General features: G+C 47.1%; 1 long non-coding RNA gene across 1 annotated transcript; it reads right to left on the bottom strand.

The window, feature by feature from the left end:
- Positions 1-255: 255 nt before the first annotated feature.
- Positions 256-1,617, bottom strand: LOC143358813 (uncharacterized). Its single transcript, XR_013083014.1, has 3 exons — positions 1,550-1,617; positions 365-648; positions 256-303 (listed from the first exon to the last, which is right to left on the bottom strand). It is a non-coding gene; the product is annotated as an uncharacterized LOC143358813 (long non-coding RNA).
- Between the last annotated feature and the right edge of the window lie 6,178 nt (positions 1,618-7,795).

Here is a 7,795-nt window from a genome sequence, read left to right as displayed (position 1 = left end):
TATAGCCGATCGTCGCCCAAATACATATATAAAATCGGCTCATATACGGGACCCGCGGTCGGGTGCACTCTTGTTGTTTTTCTCTCTCGCATACTCACGCTGTCACTCTCACTCTCTCGCTCGCTAGGGCGTTCACCCGACGCATGTTTATTTCGCGAAGATTCAGGGTCGGCCGCTTAGGCAAAAACGTATGCCGTTTTTGCATTTTTTGACCTAACCGTCGCGTCGGTCGCGCCTAACGGTTCCGGCTCCTACATATATAAGTTACGAGGCTTACTAATCTTAAATTCAAATCAACAAAGATTTCTCCAACCTAGTGGCTCCCCGGTTTCGCATGGGGTGCGTGCACGAAAACTATACCAACCTAGCGGATCCCTGATTTTGTATTGGGTTCTTCCGTATCCTAGCAATTCCCTGGTTTCGCATCAGGTGCGTCTGTGAGTTATCCACCTCCTAGCGGATTCCCAGTTTCGCATTGGATTCATCCGCGCTCTTATACAACCTCCTTTCGTATCGGATTCGCCGCGTGTTTCCCCTAGTGACTCCTCGATTTCGCATTGGGTGCGTTCACGAAGTTTCATCCTCCTAGTAGCTCCTCGGTTTCGCATCGGGTGCGTCTGCGTTTGACTCCAACCTCCCAGAGGTTCCCTGATTTCGCATCAGGTGCGTCCTCGACGTCAACTATCCTAGTTTCTCTCCGATTTCGCATTGGGTGCGTCCGCGTACCTAACTAACAAATTGAAACCATATTCCTGGGGTAACAACCCCCTCGCCGGCCTCTCGCGTTGCTCGCATTCCTGGCTCGTAACACTTTTAAAAAATACAATAAAAAATTCCATTTTTAGGATTCGTTATACGAAAATTCCCCGTAAGACTCTTTCCGTTTTTCTTAAATCGTTAAAGTAGTTGAGAAAAGCCATCGTGTCCATCCAGATTATACTTTGACTACTGACGCGAAGTATTTATGAAAATGGGAGACGGTTTAATAAGAATTACGGAATTAAGTCTGTGTTCCGTCGTTCGGGACGGGAATTACCGGTGTAACGGTGGGACGTGCACGAAAGAAAGACGGCGATTTCACGACACACAACGATCAATGTATTTACAACAATGTACACGTATTTACAGTTTCGCGGAGGCGCGAGTGTACAGGCACACTGGGTGCGCGGTCGATCGTGGCGTGAGTCGCCACGCGGGGTATCGACGCTGACCGATTTACAAGTCGTGGTGAGAATCGTGATTGCTGCTAGGCGCGCTTTGTAGTCAAGAGAGGGTTACAGTTCGACTCGATGTGCGCGTCGGTGCGCGGGGTGTATATCGCCCGGGCCTTCCCGACGGGGGACGGGTGTCGCGAGGTAGCGTTGCCGAACGGTTCGGCAGCAACCGTCCTTTCGCGGCGCGACCTCGGTTCGAATTCGCCCGGTGCGGGCGACCGTTGGCGGGCGCGCTCGCTTGTTTGGGGACCGTGGCGGTCCTTTCGGTCGCGCGGTCGATGCTCCCGTTTCGTTGTTGGGCTCGTCTGACGGTTGAGCCCGAACAGTCCGTATACTGAAAAGAAATGGTCTTAAATTCGACATAAATATCTAAAAAACTATTTAAGTCGTTCTTCAAGCGCATGTTGGTTGCGGTACTAAAAAGAAGGGAAATGTACAAAATATTAAAAATATGTTTTTGTCAAAAATTGTCAACAACTTCTTCATATATGTAGGATTCTCGAGGAATGGGGTGATTGATCTCTTCGTAACACTTTGCTAAATACTAATATATTTAAAAGAATAAACGATATACAACGCTGACGCAATTAACAGTCTCTCTCGCAAGGCAGTCGCAACTCTACTCTACGCTCTTCCCGAACATCCACGCTTTATACTCTTTCACCCCCTTGCATTCATCTCGCTCGCACTCTGCCTCTCGCATCCATAACTTACATCCGTAAAAACATACACTTCCCTATCGCTCTGTTCTAAACACTTTTCGTTCACACCTTCGCACTCACTCGAGTTTTCCCAAGCATACTGTCACGGTGCGCGGTGGTAACGCGAACACTACTGAGACTTCGGAGTTTGTTAGAATAAGACGTATCTTATTCTAGGAATTATTGGAATATATATCTTATTCTAATGCGTTCTGAGAGGTTTTTAGTACGACAACTGTTTTGGCTTTATTTGAGGGTGCTTATATATGTGGATTTTGGGCGAGAGTGGGGGTTCTTTCCCATGTCTTGACGAATGGGGAAGAACCGGGTGTTCGTATCTTATCGCGTCGGAGAAAGCGGGGTGTTCTTATCTTATTATGTCTAAAAAATAGTTATAAGATAGAACCGGGTGTTCTTATCTTATCGCGTCGGAGAAAGTGGAGTGTTCTTTATCTAAGAAATAGTTTTTTAGATAGAACCGAGTGTTCTTATCTTATCGGAGGAAAAAGGGGCGCTTTTCCTTATCTCATATAGAAATAGTTTCAGAGGAAAAGCGGGTCGTCTTCCTAATCTTACGACCAAGTGTTCCTATATAAAATATAGGTTCTGGTTGAGATTAGGGTGTCACAATACCGGCGCCGGTCTGTCGCAACATGATCCGGTCGCCCGCACACACGCACGCACAATGAACCATACATCCCACATATATGTGCCACCATTTTGTCGTGCCGATATATTATTATTTTTGTATATATTTAAAAAGTAAGATATCTCCTTTCAATTTTGTATACTGATAGATTGTATTTTGCAATTAAAGTATACTATACATATACCAATAAAACGCATGTATTTCATTACGTGCAAATTACAAAAAAACCTTAAATAAATCAGGCATGCCATCTTCTTGCCAGAGAGTACATATAGGTTTTGTTTACAAACTAGGAACTGTTGTATAGGCTTACAAAAATCTGAATAAAACAGCATTTGTTTCATGTATTAACGGATACATAAAGCTCAAAACAAAACGAAATATAGAAGGCTACTTACTAATACTTTAAAATTATGTTTTTTTAGAAATCTTTAGGTAGTACCGCCGACGAGGTATAGGATAGGCCTATCATCCAATGTATTTTTGTGGCCCACTTTTTTGGGGTCACGTAACCCCATTACGATTTTCGTTCACTTTCGTTAAACTTCATGTTGGGTATAAATAATAAATGAACGAAACTGAATGTACAGTAAAGAACATGTTTAACTGGAAAATTCAAAATGTTGTAAACAGCCAAATATTAATGTGTACTTTATAAATGTAATATATACCCGAATAAATTAATTGTTTAGAACTGTATTGTTATTGTTATAGGATGACAATTTTGTTCCTATTATTAATTACCTACATTGCTTTCAACAATAAGAAAAGAAATTTGATTATTTCTTTTCTAACGATGCTCTTATATAAATCATACATATGTGAGATGGATGGATGCATGTGTGTGTGTGGATGGATGAAGGGTGAGCGGCGGGGACGCGAGAGCCGCCGAATGTTTAAAGGTAACAGGCGTTGCCCCGCAACCTTCGCGGCGCGAGTCACCTGAGCGAACGGCAAAACAGCGCAAGGGGTGCGATGTTTTGACGATCGCTCGAAAAACGCTAGGACAAGCGGCCGTTGCCAGGGGAAGTAAACAAATAAAATAAATAAGACGAACGCTATATAAAAAAGGGGCCGACGGGCATCGGGTTGAGTAACGATTGAAATAGATGATGAAAGTCGTATAGTCGGGTTTTGTCGAAAATAATCATAGCCGAATCGGTAAGGTTTTAGGATTTGTACGCGCGTTCAACGGGAATGTAAATGTGTAGGAGTCTAGACAGGAGGAGTACACACGCAGTTGTAACGGAACGTATATTTGACGACGACGATGAACAATGTTACACAGTACGCGAAAACGAAGACGCAGGCAACTTAACGAACAAACGCAGGCCGACGATACACAGAGGAGGACGCTATAACGCAGGCCGAAGATACAAGAGTATAACGCGGTATCTTATGATTTGACAAGTCGTTAGTAGCTTGAGAACGCTGAAGCAAGACTATTTTGGAAAACGGCTGTTTGCCGTGTTCGCTCGGTGACGGTTACGTGTGTGACGACACGATGACGTCGGCGCTCCGCGGTGAGCGCTGTGTGTTTGGAGTCAGCGGCGGAGAGGAGAGGTGACGGGAATGCCGGTGCTCGACTTTATTTTGCCGATACAGGATTAAAGTCGTGATTGTGAATTATATTTTATATTGCCAATAAATATCTGCATAACCAGTCAGCCGGCTTTATTCCTACATAATTTGGGGGCTCGTCCAACCTGAAACCAGATTTCAGTCAAATGAAGTCGGGAAAGGTACGCAGAAGACATGGCAAGTAAGCCAACGGATTTTACAATTCAAAGGCTAAAAGAGTTGCTGGAGAGTCGCGAGTTATCGACGACGGGCACAAAAGTAGAATTGATAGCGCGGTTAAACGAACACGATCCGTCGGGGCAGTGGATGACAGTGCCGCTTGAGGTTGAGTTGATGCAGAATCACACGCCGTTTGTGGGGTTCGTCTGCGAAGAAGACGCTGAGAGAGACGCGTGGAACAGCAGCGAATTAAGGAGACTGGCCGGAGGAATGAAGCTTCTGCTACGGGTGGTAGGAAGAATGGCTCAGGAACTGGAAACCCTGAAGAGCGAGCGCGCATAGGCGCAGGAACCGGGACGGGGAAGCGACGTAGCGGAAGAGCGGTCGTGGCCGCAGACAAGAAGAGTGCACGTGAGTGTGAAATCTGTTGCAGAGCTTTTAGGATATTTTGACGGAAAGTCCGAAGATTTCCCGATCTGGTCGCGGCAGCTAAGGGTATTAAAAAATACGTACGACCTGTCAGACGACGAGGCAAAAATACTCATGGGAATGAGACTACGAGGGAAGGCGCAGGAATGGTTGCAGTCACGCGCCGCGTTCGTGGAGATGCCGTTCGACACACTGCTGGTCGAATATAGGAAAATGTTTTTTTTTTTCGTCCGAGCAGAAGTGAAGCACTGAGACAACTGCAGGAGCGGACGTGGAAAAGGAGCGAGTCATTCGTGGACTATTATCACGATAAGATGATCAAGGCGAACAGGGTGCCAATCAATGACTCCTACGAGCTTATCGACCATCTCATGGAGGGCATTCCGGATCAAACGTTAAGGAACCAGGCGATCGTGTACTGCTTCAGCAACCCGGAGGCCATGCTGCGAGCTTTCGAGAAGCTTGCGCTACCACAGCCGAGCCAGGGAAGCAGTTTCCGAGGAGATCGGTGGAGTGCGAGTCCGTCGACGAGGACGGATGGAGGCCGGTGGAGGGCGAATCCGCCGCCGAGGACGGAGGGAGACCGTTCGAGGATGAGCCCATCGACAAGGATGGAGGAGCACCGGCAGGGAGACTGGAGGGCCCCGAGAAGAGATGCTGGGAACTGCTACAACTGCAGTGAAATGGGACACCTGAGCCGAAATTGCCCAGCCAGGGATCGCGGTCTGCGATGTTACCGATGTGGAGAGCATGGACACATCGCGCCGAGGTGCCCACAACAGAGCAGTGGAGGGTCGGCAGGGAACGAGAACCTGGTAGCACAGATTTCCGGACAGATGGCCTGCAAATCGGTGAGAATAAACGGACTCAATTTGACAGCTCTCATCGATACGGGTAGCGACTTGACGCTAATGAGAGCCGAATGCCACGACAAAATCGGCGCACCGAGATTGCAGAATGGCGGGAGAGCGTTCCGGGGAATCGGGTCCGGAAATATAAAGACGCGGGGTAGTTTCAGGTCAGACATCGCGATCGACGGGGGCTGGTATCCGATCACGGCGCACGTCTTACCGGATACATTGTTAAAATGCCATCTACTTATAGGGGCAGATTTCTTAAGCAGAGTAGACGTCGTAATTAACAAAGGGGTCGTGCGAATAGGGGGAAGCCGGGAAGAACGCACTGCCAACAGAGATATTCCGGATGTATGCCGCATTGAATGTATAGAGGACGTCGACGGGGTGGACATATCGCATATTAGTGATGCCGCGGTGAAGGGTAAAGTCGAGCGGATGGTCGCGAACTACGTTCCCGAAAAGACGCGCGAAACGAATGTTAAAATGCGTATAGTTGTAAAGGACGAACAGCCGGTGTACCAAAGAGCGCGACGGCTAGCGCCGACGGAGAGAACGCTGGTAAATAAGCAAATCGAGGAATGGATGCGGAAAGGCATTGTACAGCCGTCGTTGTCAGAGTACGCGAGTCCGATTGTATTAGTAAACAAGAAAGACGATTCAAAACGGCTGTGCGTAGATTATCGAAAATTGAATGAAAAGATTGTGAAAGATAGATATCCGCTACCGATAGTGGAAGAGCAACTCGACGCATTGCAGGGCGCGCGAATTTTCAGCACGCTTGATTTAAAAAATGGATTTTTTCACGTACCGGTGAGTGAAGACAGCCGTAAATTCACGTCGTTCGTTGTACCCGACGGGCAGTACGAATTTTTGCGCGTACCTTTCGGTCTTTGCAATTCACCTGCCGTTTTCGCGAGGTTTATCGATGCCGTATTTAGAAAACTCATCAGCGAAAAAATGGTATTATCGTATGTGGACGACTTAATCGTACCAGCAGTCGACCTCGAGTCCGGTACGCAAAAACTAGCGCAGGTACTTGCAACGGGGAGAGAGGCGGGCCTCGACATAAATCGGAAAAAGTGCGCGTTATTACAAAGCAGATTAGAATTTTTAGGGCACATAGTCGAGAATGGCGAGATTCGACCGTCCGGGCGAAAATCGCACGCTGTCGCTAAATTCCCGAAACCAACGACGACCAAACAGGTTCAAAATTTTCTGGGGTTAACCGGGTATTTCCGGGGATTTATAAAAGGAACAATTTATTACGGGACGGCGTCAAATTTGAGTTCGGGACCAAGGAGACAGCGGCGTTCGAGGAACTTAAATTAAAATTATGCGAGTCACCGGTGCTAAAATTGTATAGAACAGACGCACGGACCGAACTGCATACGGACGCATCAATGTACGGTTTCGGGGCGGTATTAATGCAACTCTGCGATGACGACGGTGAAATGCACCCGGTATATTTCGCGAGCGGGAAGGCAACACCGGCGGAAGAAAAGTATTCCAGCTACGAGCTAGAGGTGCTCGCAGTCATAAAGGGTCTCAAAAAATTTAGAATGTATCTTGTAGGCATCGAATTTAAGATAGTTACAGACTGCAAATCTTTCGCGCTGACGATGAGGAAGCGAGACTTATGCGTGCGCATAGCAAGATGGGCGCTACTGCTGGAGGAGTTCAATTACGCGATTGAACACCGACCGAGCAGAGCAATGTCGCATGTAGACGCGTTAAGCAGAAATCCGCTGCCGGTATGTTTAGCGATTTGAGAGGATAGCGGAATTGTATTTAAGATTAGGCGAGCGCAACAGAAAGACGACGAAACGCGCCGGGTATACGAAGGGACCGAGGAAGGAAAGATAGACGGCTACGTAGTAAGGGGCGAGTTGCTTTTTAAGATTGTCGACGGAGAAGCCCGGCTAGTCGTGCCGAAAGGGTTGCGAGCACAGGTGATACGACAAGCGCACGGGAATGGGCATTTCGCAGCGGCGAAAACAGGAAAATTATTAAAAAGGGAGTATTGGTTTCCGGGTATTAGATTAAAGACAGAGAAGCTTATTGCGAACTGTATCGAATGCATACTTGCGGAACGAAAATTAGGGAAGCAGGACGGTTTTCTCAACCCGATCTATAAGGGCGAAGTACCTTTAGATACATATCATATCGATCATTTAGGGTCGTTGCCGTCGACGAAGAAAAGTTATA

The sequence above is a fragment of the Halictus rubicundus genome, chromosome 11, assembly GCF_050948215.1.
Source record: "Halictus rubicundus isolate RS-2024b chromosome 11, iyHalRubi1_principal, whole genome shotgun sequence".
NCBI lineage: Eukaryota > Metazoa > Arthropoda > Insecta > Hymenoptera > Halictidae > Halictus > Halictus rubicundus.
The sequence above is the reverse complement of the archived record's forward strand: the minus strand, read 5'-3'. Positions and strand labels throughout refer to the sequence as shown.